The sequence below is a fragment of the Dromaius novaehollandiae genome, chromosome 13, assembly GCF_036370855.1.
Source record: "Dromaius novaehollandiae isolate bDroNov1 chromosome 13, bDroNov1.hap1, whole genome shotgun sequence".
Lineage (NCBI taxonomy): Eukaryota > Metazoa > Chordata > Aves > Casuariiformes > Dromaiidae > Dromaius > Dromaius novaehollandiae.
Window position 1 is genome coordinate 8059172 of NC_088110.1, and position 15694 is coordinate 8074865.

General features: G+C 37.5%; 1 long non-coding RNA gene across 1 annotated transcript in view; it reads left to right on the forward strand.

Annotated features, from left to right (window-relative positions):
* The window catches only part of LOC135329728 (uncharacterized), a 39988-nt gene extending 25089 nt beyond the window's left edge, over nucleotides 1-14899 (forward strand). The window contains exons 2-4 of the long non-coding RNA XR_010391335.1: nucleotides 6313-6361; nucleotides 12250-12402; nucleotides 14770-14899. This is a non-coding gene — a long non-coding RNA (uncharacterized LOC135329728). The remainder of the gene's footprint in view (nucleotides 1-6312; nucleotides 6362-12249; nucleotides 12403-14769) is intronic.
* Nucleotides 14900-15694: the final 795 nt, after the last annotated feature.

Consider the following 15694-nt stretch of genomic DNA (forward strand, 5'->3'; position numbering starts at 1 on the left):
TTATCTGCAACACTTTAACCCTGAAACAGTTGTATTATTGGTCTTTGGAGAACTGCTGATCTCTGTTTTCAAATCTTGCTGAATGTCCTAGTGATGTACTTTGATATCATCACATCAAGAGAAATTAAACCAGACACAGATATGATATCAACCCTTTATTCTTTCAATCTGTATTGTTCTTCTGTCAAGGAAACATATACTCCACAGATAGCAGAAGGATCTTAGTACCTACATCAAATAAAAAGCCTGAGGGAAGTCACCAGAGTGCACAAGATGTATTGGCGTGGCTCAGTGGTCCATATGCTCCCATGAAAAGTATAAGCACTAACCTTACTCAGGAGCTCAGGTAACTGCTACTCTGGGCAAAGTGTGTCCTCCCTTTTTGCCTGTCTGAGAGACAGGGATGTGTTCTGTCCCCAGATCCCACCACGTTTGGGGTAAGTTAATGCACAATGAGAAATGACTGGCAAAGCTCCAAGAGCTTTGAGCGTCATGATATGTGATACTTCTGGGTTCCTATGTGAAGTTTATTCAAAACCTCCTTGCTCACGGAAATTTGGCTTGAAATCTCATGAGAATGACTCTTCTCATAAAATTTGCTAAACTTTTTAGTTTTGCTTTGATAGGAAGTACACACAGGGCTTTTTTTTCTATTAGATAGAACCAAGTGAATGATTCTTGGTGAATCCCCTTGATGGGGATATATGTAGCGTATGTAAAAGGCTGAAAATTCTTCACTGAGTCAAGCATTTCTCCATGCTTAAAAATATGTATGAAATGGCTATCTAATTTGACAATATGTAAGGCAGGAACATGCTGAAGAGTTTCTTAAAATTGAGCACAAAAATGTTCAAGGTAATTTTTTTCATTTGTTCCCATTTGTCTCCTTTATTCCTCCCATTGTGCTACACAACTTCAGCCCCTGAAAACTGGCACTGTAAGTTCATGGCAACTTGAGAGTCCCAGCATTCTCCATTGTGCAGTCCTGGCAGACGTTTACACTTTGGGAAGACTACAGAGTATTTTCATGTAGCCTTAGTTACCTTGAACCAGCGGCTGTTGTGCCTGCTTCTGGTGATACACCTCTCCGGGTTGTACTTCCAATTCCTGCTCATGTGGTGCATTTTCTAATTCCTCCTTATGCGGTGGAATTTCCAGTCACCTGCTCCCTCTGGCTCCGTGGTCCTGTATTCAATCACCCCGTCCTTTAGTTTGGCTCTCCCACCTAGAACAGTGGGTGATTAGCACAAGTCAAAACAAGAGCGTGAAGGGAAGGCAGCACAACCCGAGGTGGTGCAGCTGCTCAACTCCAGTGTTTGCCTGCTGTGCAGCAGCATGTTCCGGTCACTGCCAAGCCTTCATCTCCCCTCTCTGTGTCAGTACTCCAAGGAGCCATCCTTTAAGCAGCACAGATCACACAATTGTACATTGTTGGAGAACTCCAGTGTCACTTCTAAGCAATACATATTCTGCAACTAGGAACAAAAGTGAATTAAACAGAACTACACCAGCGACGTTTAAGTATTGTTTTGGTTTTGGTTTTTATTCATACTGCTGCTTTTGTTGCCACCAATGCTCTTTTTTCCAAGTTATTGAAATGCCTGTCTGCCTATTTGTCAGACATTTCAGTTGTACCTTTTTTTTTTTCATTTTTATATTGATTTTAATGCCAGCATAATATCTCATCAAGCTGCACCTTCCTTAGATCAGAATATGTTTGAAATCTCACTTTAAAAGATTTGCAATTTGATTCTGGAAAACCAAAATTATCCTATATTTTTCTGCATATAATTCATTGTTTCAGTGCAGCTCCTTTTGGTGTTGGCCCAAAGCCATATAATGCCACTGAAATGAAACTGGGTGGTTTAAATGACTTTGAATCAGGCTCTGGGAAGTAGATGTGCAGTATTAGCACTGATAATGACCTTTTAAAAACCCTGATGGAAGCAAAGTATAACTTAGGGATGAAGCTGTTGATCTGTGTAGACTTCAGTTTTAAAAACTTACAAAATCTATTAGGGAGCAAGAGCATTTCTGTTGCTACTAACAACAAAAGCTCCCAAATGAGAGTAGTTGCAGGGCTTCCTGTGTAGATTCCTGCATAGACAGTAAGGTACAGTCTGGCTTAGAAAGTTTATTGTCCCAATTCTGCAAAGATTTAACCAGAGCTTTAACTGTGCTTGTGAATGCCAATTTATTCAATGTGTTAGCCAACATAGTCTGACAGTTTTAAAATATTATGGATAAATGTCGCAGTTTTCCTTTCCAGTCTCTGAGAGAGAGCATATAATGCAGCTGGCTTAGGCCCAAAGCCCACTAAGAGCAGTATATGTCGTTCCCTTACACTGGTAATCTTTGACTCAAGCCCTTGGTTTTCTTTCAAAACCTGACAGGCATGTACTCATTTTCATATATACGTAATACGACTAATGGAAAAACATAGTCTTTCACCTCTGAAGACAAATAACCGTGCTTCAAAAAGGAAAGGGTTACTTGATAGTCACCAATTAAAATTAGGCTCTGTACCTGCTATGTTTCAGTGTTTGGAAAACAAACAGATAGGGTTAGATCCAAACAAAGGATTCATTTTGATAGTAAACATATTTAAGAGGGTGCCTGTGTAAATGTGAATTGTTTAGGGAATGGATTACCATTTTGCATACATTTTAGACCTCTGAGAGAAGCCATTAAGGGATTAACACCTCCGATTTATGAAAATGCAAGGATGATACAGAAACAATAGGGGTGACAGCATTGTGTAAACGACATTGATTCATTTCAGAACAGGGCTGTTAACTGCTGGAAATGAAGAAATAAATGGAACAATGGATAGATGCTTTTACCAGCTTGTCATTAATTAGCAGTGAGCACAATTCTTTTATTGTCCTTTTTGAAAAATACAAAATTGGTAGGAAAATACAAGCACTGAGCAAATAGATTATTCTGTGTCACTAAGCTGACATCTGCTTTTTCTTTCTTCTCTAATATATTTTGTTTTTCAAATGATATCGAACTTTTAGCCTGGCAGCAAGCCCAAATTTTGCTTCCTTTGAAATTCCTAAAAGGACATGTTTTCATCTGTAAAATCTTACTGTTTTTGTAAAAGTATAACAAAAAACATGGTTTGAAGAAGGGTTAATAAATGTTAGCGAAACCCCTGTAACACAGCTTGGAAGCACAGACAACAGTTCAATGCACTATTCTGCTGACCTATTGCATCCGATCAACTGTGGTTTTATTTCTAGCAATGCCAGCAGGTGGGAACTGACAACATGTTTCTTTGGAATCGTAAAGAAAGATCGTCTCTGATGGAGAATTAGCTGGAAGTGAGGGAGGTTGTTTGGCACAGATCTGAGCAGGGACAATGCTTGATTATGGCTATCACTCTCCAGCTGCTGTCAGAATGTTAAGTTTGCTTTCTCGAGGCCTGGCATCTAACGCATTTCTTTTTCTAATTAGTATCTGGTACTGTAAGATGCTGGTATTTTACTTCATGTCAGATATGCAGGACTGAAATACGTCACTGAACTCAGAGGCAGATTTAGGTGCTAGGGATTAGTTTTTACCTTTTGCAGTGAATTCAAAGCATTTGTTGTGTTTAAAAAAAAAGCAGTGTGGATGGAGAAGTTAGTGTGTATGCACCTCCAATGTTGTTGCCCAAGAAAAGATGCAGAGTGAAGCTGACAAATCAAACGTTTGCTAGGCAAAATAGCCTGAACACTGGCTTCATTTTCATCAGCATGCTCAGGCAATATTCAGTTCATGAATATTTCCTCATGCTGACAGCAGAGCAGTGTGTTTCCCAGCTGCAGAGGCAAGGGTACAGAGGTATTTACACTATGCTGAAGAAGCAGCTGCCCTGCCCACCAAATTCTGGTAAATTAATTAAGTACAGTAATGTTAAGGATTTGCCATTTTGCCGGCTGTATAATGATATCGTAAGAGATGAGGAGTCAGAGCTTCCATCTGGGAGAAGTATCAAGCACAGCATGATGGGAGGAGTGTGGGAACTAATGTTTGGGTGCAGGTGCCTGAGAAAAATTAGACCTTAGGTATGAATTCAGCCAATGCTTATCAGAAGTCTACTCACATTTCTTTACGGCAAAGCTCCATGAAATTTTGCTCTATGTTTAGCATTTTTTGGTTTTATTTTCAGGATGAGAGCACAGGCATTATTTCATAAACCACCTTAGCATATTGAGAGAAAGCTGGGAGCATTTCTTATCCAAGTTGAAGAACTATTTTCCCACCTTAAATACACATAATAGATTTCATCGTAGACTCTGGTTGTCTGTAAGAGAAGCTTCATCAGCTACCAGGAAGTAAGTGAGCTGAATCTTGTACTTTCACTGCAGAAAAAAAAGATGGATTGATATTCAGAAGGCTAGAGCTAGATGGATATCATTTATTAGGTGGTGCCTGGGCAAGTCAGAAAAGGTATTTAAGGGAAAAAAATTGCAAATTCTGGTTTTGCTTCTTGTTCACTTTTCTTGTTTGTACTGTTCAGATTGAGCCTATCCAAATTTCAATAATGTTTTTCTCCCAGAGCAAATACATGTACTTGTTGTAAAGCTGTCAGCCTTGGTAATATAGCTCCTAGTATTTGGAAGGCATTTGCAATATTTCAAGGGCACTTGCACTATTCCAAGTTAAAATATTAACAGCCAGTCCTCATGCAAACAGTCTGGCCACACCTTGTACCTGAGCTCTCAGCAGTACCGGATCTCTAAAGTGTCAGCTCATGGTCTGTAGGGTGCAAGTCCTGTTAAATGCAGTTTTCATGAATAGAATTCTGTACCCCGGAGAGTCTCTTCAAAGACAGTTTTGCAAAGATACAAGTCTTTTGCTCCTTGGGAAGAGAAAACTTTTTTTCAGCATCAGCTAAGTGAGCTGCTTTATTTTTTGCACATATAATTTACATATCTACAACTGTTCTATTATATATGTCTATCCTGTTTTCTCTGCTTGGCAGGAAAGGCTTCCCTTTTGTACATGCATTTAATTGCCTCTGCTTACAGCTAATCTATGTATCCAGCAAGGCAGGGACACAAGGCTGTAAAACTGTAAAAAGAGGTGTTTAGTAAGGTTTCCTCCTACCTATATCAGGGATTCTTCATCATATGTGAAAGTCATTGAGGCTCTGTGAGGGTTCCTAGAATTATCTGTACAGAATAAAACAATTGTAAAGGTCCTATTGTGGTAAAGCACTGAAGCACATGATTTACTCTCAGGCTGCAAGCAGTCCCATTGATTTCAGAAACTAGTGACATGCAGAAGGTTAAACATGTGCTTTGCTGGGCTGAGGCCAAAACTGGTATCATTCTTCTGAATAGTTTACAAGAACTGTTATAAAAAAAAACTGTTACAAAGATATGTTATATTTTAAGTCAGAATATAAAAGAACCAGCTCTGCTTCAAAAATAAGCTAGTTATTTTTGCAAACACAGTAGGATTTTTTGGCTTTGTTACTGCTCTATGCACAGCAGGCCCCCTGTGCATCATCCCTCGTGAGGCCAAACACTGTGGTTGTATTAACTTTCCTTCACAGGTTGCCTAGTCAATGGAATTTACCCTTCAAGGAAGAGCTGCAGAGAAAGCTAGAAGCACTTGCAGCTGTATTGTCAAATGCAGGCTTGAGATTTTAAAGACTTTACAACTGACCTTGAATTCTGAGTAGGTGAAACTCAGCATCACCCTTAAGATTCATGTTAAACACAGGTTTGAGAAATATATCAGTTAGGAGCTCTTTTTTTGCTGCTTCATTCTCAGAGGCAAACTGTCCTGTGACATAGAATGATAAGGCACACACTTAATATGTGGAACTCTGAAGATTTCTGTAGGAGAAAAAAATCGCGGTTTAGATGGATTACAAGATTTATGCTTTGACTGGGAAAAAAAAATGAACTTTTAAAAATGTAAGCCTTAAACCGCGAAAGGAAAAATGAAGTGAGCTAATGAGCTGTCTTGGTATATCCCTTTAATTTCTAACCCCTTAAATAATCTTTTACCTTGATTTATAAAGCGTGAGAACTAATATTCTTTGTAGTTATTTCATCATCTTTCATTTCGTTCATATTGACCTTGATGAGACTTCAGATGTGTCCACCATTCTGACTGACTCTCTCTCGTAGCTTCTATGAGGATCTGAAAGGAAAAACACAATGTGTGATGACATTCTTTTTCTGTACTTCACTACTATGCATTCATCAATTATATGTCAGCAAAACTTGAGCAGGATGAGATTCTTAAGTTTTCAGAAACTGTATCACATGATTGCATTAATTGCACCATATGTTCTCTTTCCTTGAACAGGTTACTGACAAATGAACCTCATACAACTAACCCAAATGCAGTGATCAGGGTAAGTTTAATCAGGATTTTGAACCACTCACTGCATCGTTTCTTTAATATGAACAAGCACTTCTGACAAGCCTCTTGTTTAGTGTGATACTTTGGGGATACTTCAGGCTATTTGTATATAAAAGCTATTCCAAAATCAAGCACTGTGGTATGTTTTCCACAATCAGTCCGTGAGTTGTCATTCTCATTGTAGAGTGAGAGTGGATTAAAAAGTAACTCAACAGATGGTTTCAAACAGCATGTCTCTAAGGATTTTATATACTAGTAAAAAAACAGTTTATCTGAATTTAGGGATAGGAGATTATACTGCACAAAAAGAAAGACAAAAAAATAGCACTCAGCTAGCAGCTTCAATAGCGTGATAGCAGGGAAACATATTCCTTATTTATTTTTCTCCTTAGAAAAAAGGTGTGTTAGAACTCACGTGGATTAAAACAGGTTCTGTGTTAACTTTACAAATCAAATCCTACCAAACTAACTTTCATACTGAAGTTCACATTTTTAGCAGTCAAACTCACCTGGGACATCAAAGATATGGGATCATCTTTTTTCTCTCAGCTGACACTCCTAAGTGCTCAAGCCACTTGGCTGTAAGATAGGAGGTGGTTCTGGCATTTGCCGGAAAAGCAGGGAGGGTGCATGGAAGGTGACGTGTAATACATATACAAGCCTTGAAACGGAGACAGGACCAGTTCTCCCTTCTTCTCCCTTGCTGCTTGTCTACAGTCACACTGAAAGCGAGGTCTCCCATTACCACACAGTAGTGGAAATTTCTTCCACATAATGCATTTTTTTGTTCTCTTTCACTTGCACATAGATTTAAGATGCCTGCTTCTCAGTATTGGCTCTTGCAGTAGAGAGGATTTTTTGTCAGATCTATGAAATGAATGTATTTCAAAAAAGTTTAAAGTTAACAATAATATTCTATTTCTGTTGGAAAAAACATCACAGAGAGGAAAAATCCCAATAAATGTTAGAATAAATGTTGGGATAAATGTTATTGCTGCCACCTTACGAGCTCCAGGATGGTGCTCCAAGTAAATCATAATATGAATATAGATGTTTAAGGCCTTGTTGAGAAATCTTTTCCACTCTTTGGAAGTTCTTTTGTGTTATGAGAAAGCAATGTAATATCCAGCTAATGAAAGGATGGGGAAAAAACAGCAAGGTGAACGGAAAATCTGCTGAATCTTTCATGAGGGAAGATGGAAAATATCCATGCTTGTTGATGTCTGACATTCTCCAATCTATGGACTACAGGAATAGAGTTCTGAAAGAATTTTGGCCACATTTGCATTCATATACTTAGTTTTACTCATGTCCTTTTAAATAAGTTATCTTTAACGGCAACCAAAAAAGGACATTGTACAGTTTAGTACCACTTTATGGCTGACATTGATTTAAAACACTCCATAAGGGGCACAGTACTGCAGGATCAATTAAAAGTAAATGCAGTCATGAAAGTTACATGAAGTAGTGTCTGCCAGAGCCTTGCAGACACCATTCTTCATACGGCTGTTTGCCACCTCAACTAAACAGAAAAAGCAGCTGTATATTTAGCTGATTTGATACTAATTAATGGCCTTATGATAGGAGAGCAAAAGTCCCTAACCAAATCAAATCCTCTCAGCTAAGAAGCTGAACCAATTTTAAGAGGCTTTTCACTCCTCTCTAGTCTGTTAAAACATTCAGTGAAGCCTCTTTCAAAATAGTGACCAAACAGGTATCCTGATTGTAGGGCCTCACCGATGCAGGTTCATGAAACATTATTATTAGTCAGTACTTCTGTGCTAAGAAAAACAAAACAAAAAACAAAAAAAACCAAACTCACACTGATTTGTTCAGCTCCTTCTAATTCAAACATTTTGTTGTTGTTATTGATGACCTGAAATACAAAAAAAAAGAGTAGCAGGAGAGAGGGACAATAATTTCAGATATTGTTGCCCATTTCAGGTAGCGGTCAAGCTGACCAGAAGGAAACCGTACCCTGCTATATGCTATGGTAATTTCTTAACTGCAATGGCTTTTGTAGAACCCTGAAAAACATAGCAATAAGAAACCTATTACAAGGTCTTTGAGCAACACTAGCATTATATCATTTTCCAGCTGTGGGAAGTTTTATCCTGAAGGGCTTCCTGCATGGTGAAAGAAAGGACATAACTTGCTATTCTGGAGTTACGCTTGGAGAAATTCTGGAAGAGAACATTCAGCAATCTCCTAAGGACCCTGTAATCCCAATTTCTCTGTTAGCATTTGAAGGAAACAGGAAACCTGAATTAAGTAGTCCATCAGTTGCCATCCATTTTTGAAAGATGAGCTTTTGGAAAGTCTCAGAGATGTCAAATGTATATACGCCTTATCCTGACTTTTTTTTTTTTTTAATCTGGCAAAGATAAGGGAAGCACTGTGAAGAAAGTGGAGTTCGGAGACAAATTTGCATCATTCCTATGTAAATGCTTTGTCCAAGCTTTTCAATTAGTACCCATTTTTAGGTACATGAGAAGAAAATATTTTCTTAATTGGCCTCTCAGATAATATAACATTTTACTAATTGATTAATAAAATCTTTCTGCCAGCCCTTCCAATGGTAAATGAAAGGAATATCTGGATTTCTCAAATGTTACTGCTGATGAACAGATTATAATTTCTTGCCTATTCACTCACTCATCTCTGATCTCCCAATATTCTATTTCATCAGAACTGTTTTACCCATTTCTTGAGAACAGGAGAGCATCATCTATGAAATGCCAGTTTGTTGGCAAGCTGTTTGTTTATACTGCAAGACCAAAGTGTTTTGTAGCTGAATTTATTGCATGAGTTTCTAGATAGTGGGTGTTTACTTAGTAGCTGGGAAAAGAATGCTAATAAAGTAGATGGGCCGGGATTTGTCTGTTTGATCTTATGTTGAGTCCCAGTGATTTCAGTGATACATGATATGGATAGACTCAAGGCCAGAGATTGAACACAACTTATTATCTTTACCTATAAACAGCTGTTTATTGCATTGCAGAAAACAAACCACTGTATAGCTTTAGGACAAACACATGTTTAATTCTCTTCCCCAGACTAGATGGTACTGTAAGTTATATGATAATTAGAGGATGCATGTACTTACGTTAATTGCCAGATAACAATATTAAATTGTTGCAGTGTAGTACAATAAGTGCCAAGAAAATCCTGTCTATTTGTATTTTCTGCTGGTAACACAAATATATGTACACTAAAACATAATAAAAACTTGCGCTTTGGGGAATATTTTCTTTCTCCTGTTGAGGGACTGTATCTCACCTGCTTAAATTTCATTCCTGAAAGCTCATACGGAACCATAATGGAATCAAACATGACTTGATGTAACACATGGTATCGGCAATGAAAAGATAGACCGTGAAAGAATACTTTCTCTTTGTACCGTCACTGTATTATCTTTACATTGTTGATGTCTATGGATAATTTGTTCAGGTCTTTTTTATTTTCTTGCTGTTCTTCTGCTTGTCAAAAAAATTATGTCTGTGTCAGTCTATCCATTTAAAATAGCTTTTGCAATGAAAGATAGCACAAGTTTGGACATCTTTTGGCAAGGCTGATGAGTCTTTATTCACTTATGAAGCAGTTCCAATAACATAATTGGGATTATTCATGCAAATAATTGATAGCCAGTGAGTAGTAAGAAGTTCATAATCTGTTCCAGTGAGATATTTAATTTAAATGGTATTCTTCACAGCTTAAGGTAATATGCAGTGAGAATGAGAGAAGCAGATTTGGGTCCAAAAGCTTGATCCTCAGGATAGCTGTCCAAGGACATAATACAACATGTCAGTTTATAGCAGGAGAGAATTGGATGCAAATACATCCGAATGCATTTCTGTTCTTCTGATTCTAATGTAGGAGCTGCAGAAGTCATCATGCCCACCGACCAGTTTGCTGTCATTTTGCAATGCAAAACCTCCTTGCCCTGACATGTGACAGCCAGGACTAGGCTGGTTTGATTGCTTCCCACCATCGCCTACTGTCCCTGCATTCCTCTGGTGCTCCTGAATCTCCGTTTCTGATGCACAAAACAACGACCATTATCTTTACTCTCTGTGCCAGGCGTGAGACAAACAGGCTTGGTTTTAAATAGCAAGTTGAGGCACACCATTTTCAATTACTGAGTAATGGAGCTGCCCCTCGTACAAGTCATTGTCATTGTATACATGTACACTGTTACATAGACATCTACACCGTGGATACTTGGTCAGAATCTTAGTAGTAGAAATACAAGACTGCTGGAAAATTATTTTGATAGTGTTTTGCAGCTCTGATAACATAATGCAATAATTGACCATGATACATCCTTTGGAACTTTGCACAGGTTTTATTTAAAAATATAATACCATAATAGCTCTGTATGTGGTACTTTGACAGCTTTTATGAGGTCAGAATGAGAACTTTTTTACTTTATCTTTGTAAACAAGAACTCATTTCCTAACTATTTTCCTTTCGGACACTATCACTTACAATCTGAGGGGCAAAAACTCTCAAATGATTTCAGATAATGTCCTACCCTTCAAAATCCTGAGGAAAGCAAAATCAAAAAAATCCTAATAGTTCATGCCAATCTGATCTGGAGGAGATGCTTCACTGACCTCACATCTGAAGGTCGTTTTACTATGAGCAAGACACCCCAACTAGACACCTGATATATTCTGATAGGGGAAGAGCACCAGCGTATCAGTCTGACATCCTCTGTCAGCTCCACTCATGGTCAGTCTTCAATGCTCTGAGGAAAGCAAAACAAAAAGTAGAAGCCAATATACATCAAAAGGGAAAGTTCCTTATGTATTGCAGGCAACCAGGGTACCACCTGAGAATGGGATTAATTTAGTATGTTGCAAAGCAATAGTCAACAAAGAGTTTTTTCAGTCCACACCACTCCTTTATCTACAGCAACAATCTGAATAGTGAAGAACTCATGTTACAGATTTATTTTTTTAATTTCCAGTGTTGTCCTGTTGCAGGCATAAAGCCCTTTCCAGAAATCACACTACACATGCGAACAGATCTATAGTGTTTTTAAGTACATGATATATATGCAGAAACAATTGCTCCTCTCTGTGAGATTTTGTACGTGAATTGAGTGATGCTTTGTATAGCCAAAGCACAAACAGAGCTGAGGACTGTGAAGAATCTTTTGCTTTGGGAAGAGGGGAATGCCTGATAGCTTGAATGCTTAGAAAAAGTTTTTGATTCTGCCCCAGAAGAAAAGATCTCGTATAGGCAAGCTCAGGTCACATTAAGATTGTTGAAGTGTTTTAGACATCATCTCATAGGGGATTTTTTCCCAACTTGATCAAATGGCACAGCATCATCTCTGCTTTGTGTGCATCTCAAAAAAACACCAAACCTTGTACTTAGTATTACTTATATTTGATGGTTATGTTGTCCAGATGCCATCTTGCCACATGACAGCTTAAAAAAGTGGGAATATTTGCTATTCAGATATTTTTCTACTGAGTTAGCATTAAAATATGGTCTTGCTCTAAGAGACTGAGCTTAACAGAAAAAGATTGGAAAATCTGGAATTGCAAAAGTTAGTATGAATATAGGATATTATTTTTAAGGAACAGTTATGAAGTGATGCTCTGGGATTCCTAAATTAGTATTATGCTTACCGATGTTTAGAGAGACCCAGCATGACCTTTGTTTTCAGCTAAAGGATCAAAAAAATATACATTTTGTAATCAGGTACTTGAAAGAGTTTGAACTTCATGTGCAACAAAATATATTTTGTGTCTTTTCAATACCTTTTCTGAAAGGTTAGTGGTGAGGAAATGTTGTTGTTGTAGTAATGGTATTAAAAGTACTAGAAGTAATTAGAAGTAATAACTGTTTTTGTCCATGTCTGAATAGTGAATTCATCCATTTGTAGAGCAAATGGGCGGACAGAAAGGAAGGAGGTGTGATGCTGGAGAAGCTTCCATCCCATGTGCGGGCCAGTACTCTGTGAATACTGATTCTGATGCTCATTGCATGATTCCTCTCATATTAATCAGTTTTTCAAAGGTAAGTCATAAAAAAATACAGGTTTAGACTTAGTTCTAGTGTAAGTTTATCTGGATAAGGTGCGCCTTTACTTGAGTCTAGTTTTTACTTTTAAGTCTGATTTTGTTTGTTTGTTTTTGTCTTTTCATAATTAATTAAAAACCCTGGTTAATGCAAGAAGAGCAGCATGTCCAACTGTTTCTCACAGATGTCAGTTGAAATGAGCTATCAAATTAATGCCATATGACAATGACAGTTTTGTAAATCATCCTTTGACCTGATTTGCCTCTGAATGAGTTTCTGCGAAAAACATTCATTCTAGTACAGGCACATACCAACCATTTTTAACCTACCCACAAGCAATTTATCCTGAAGTCTTAATGTAGAAAAAATTATTTGGAATTAATTTGAAAGTTTTGCCTGATAAAGGACTCTAGCTTTGATTACCTAACCAGGCTGTTCCAGAACCAAATTTTTACTCTTATTATAGGATCTCTCTAGCACTACTATTGACAGTATTCATGATATCTATTGATTATATTCTGTATTATCATCAATAAAGAATATCTGTAATTGTTTTCAATAGGTAGAATCTTGAAGTCAGGGGTCAACTGGTGTACTTAAAAATAAGTGCATTAACTTAAGGCCTAAAATTCTCATTTAACAGCAAAAAGGCTCTAAAAATATTTTTTTCAGGGAAATTGCTTTACTTTTCTTACAGAGAAGTACTTTATTGCTAATAAAGAAAAGCATTTTTTAATTAAGCAGAAGGAGTGTAATTGTAAAGTTGTTACATTTCTGCTATAGAAGCTAAAAAAAACCCAGTATAATTAAAAATAGTGTACGATCATTAAGGAAAAAGTCATTGTCTCTCTTCATTGCCAGACTTCTTGCTTGACGAGGAAGAGGGAGGAATCTGGCATATATAAAAGAAGCTGTTTATTGAAAAATACTAAATTATACTGGAAGTCTAGTTTTCATACACTGTATGATTTAATAGCATCGTACCAAAGAAGAGAAAAAAATATGTTTATACCTTTTTTTTGAGTCTTTCTCATACAGAAAGAAAGTCTGAATGGATTGGCAGATATTTTAGATTGTTTGCTTTAAAGTTGCTTTTTTTCTGCTTGTTTTTAACTTAGAACTATCATGAATAAGAAACAGTTGTTTCTCTGTTTTTTTTCCTGGAGGATCCTTTTGTCTCAAGAAGACTAGAAAGGAATCTTTCACAAAGATTCTCTCTCAGTTGTGGTATTGCTGATGTCAAGCATGCAAAAATGAGTCAGCACTCCAAAAGTCACAAGACTGTGTTAAAAACATGATCTTTTAAAATATGTATGTGACATTCTTTTTTTGAGCCTTTATGGTACATAAATGGCACATTTTCATATTTTTTTCACAACTGGACATCTTATTTTTCAAAACAAACAAAAAAAAAAAAAAAAGGAGCAGATGAGACCTCTCAAATATTTGTTTGACTCCCAGAACTGGGTTGGAAGAAAAATTCAAGCGTTGCAAACATTGCAATGTAATTGTGGGTGTTGGCAACATGACAATTATTTGTGAGAACTTTGATCTAAATTGAGGTCAATAAAAACAAATGAAAAAACTGATTGAAAGAAAAGCAAAGAAACCTTCCTGCACGTTTCAGAACCTTGGGCTGCTGTAATGCCATTTGTTCTGCAGTCCTCCAAGAAATCCTCAAGCACAAAATCAGGAGATTAGACTTCATGTCTTTAAGTTTAAATAAAGAGACACATACACATCTGATTACCAGATACAAAATATATTCAGATAATGACAAATAACTCTTTGATTCTGGCAAAAGAGAATAGGCAAAGTAGCGCAGATGCTGCTATTACAAAGATATAAGACCTTTACCACAGTTTAAAAGACAAAGACTATTTGAATCTAACAACATGATTTCTGGCCAGAAAAAGCTACAATTATTTTTAAAAATGTCACCTCATTCACATTCAGTGATCACAGAAAATGGAAACATTTTGAGGAGTAATTGTAAACATCTGCTAAAGAAAAACTGAAAACATGACTAAGAGAGAAATGAACTGCTAACGTAAAGTATTGTGTGAACAGATACACTGGAAAAACACCACTTCTGTGGATTGCTTCTATTCTGAATGTGAAAAAATCGACGAATAAGAAAAAGATAAGAATTCACCTAAAAACATTTTACACTAAGTCAGTTTTTCTGCCTACTCAGATGTCAAGGAATGTGGCTACACTTGCATTTCTGCAGCAGCTTCAGCCCCTGCTGCTTTGTCTTGCCTCGTTCCAATAGAAGTGTTTGCGCAGACACAGTGAACTGGACCCAAACTAACCTAACAGAAAAATAATTATTTTTCCTTTTTCTGCTGGGTTCTTTTTCAGCTGGATCAGTTAAGGAAGAATCAACAGCAGTGCAGCTGGTGTTGGCAGCTCATGCAGTAATGCTGCTAAATTTCTAAGCATGGCCTCAAAATACTGATTTCAAACTTGAGTGCTGTAATAGCTACATAAGTTAAGGTAAATCAGATCATTCTTCTTCTTGTACTGTGTTCTCTCAATGTTAAGGCAAGAAACAAATGGAAAGCACTTCTAGGTCTGAAGCTCAGCTCAGCATTGAAGGTTGTTGAGCAGCTTGCAGGACACAGGCCTGCTTCGTGGTATGATTTCAGCACACAAGCAGAATGACCGAGTTAACACAGAAGGGAAAGTAAAGGTGTGGATAGCCCCCCTTTCCGCATCTAGCTGTGCCAGTTAAAGATGTTCCCATGAACCGTTCGTATCACTGATAGTAGAAATACAGCACTGTGTCCTCTGGTATAAGTGATCACATGCACATTTTCTAACGTACTGCAGGCAATCTGGGTTTGCTCAAGCCATCCTTTGCTAATGCTCTAGCCAAATGCTGCGTCTATAAGCAGCTGTTCTGACTGCAAATATTTTATCACAACTCATTGGTAGAAGCTCACAGCTTCTCCAGTTCTGCTAGCAGACCAGTTCATTTGAATTATCCCTAATCTCTCCCTTTCTGTAAATGGTGAAAATCAGCCAGATTACCAGATTACTTGTGGCTATGGCCAGATAAGATGCTCTGGTGTTGCTGTGCTGGATTAAATGGGTAGTGAGCACAGGTGTCTGTCACTGTCTTCCCATTCTGCAGCTTCCTCTACCCAGAGATTCTGCTCACTCTCCTTTCTGTGGTCAAACAGCCTTTTTCTTTGTTGTTTTAATTATTCTGTTTTCACTGGGTTTACTTGCTACTTGAACTTGCTGTGTTGCTGTAGGAACGTCTGTGCTTCTGCAACAGAGA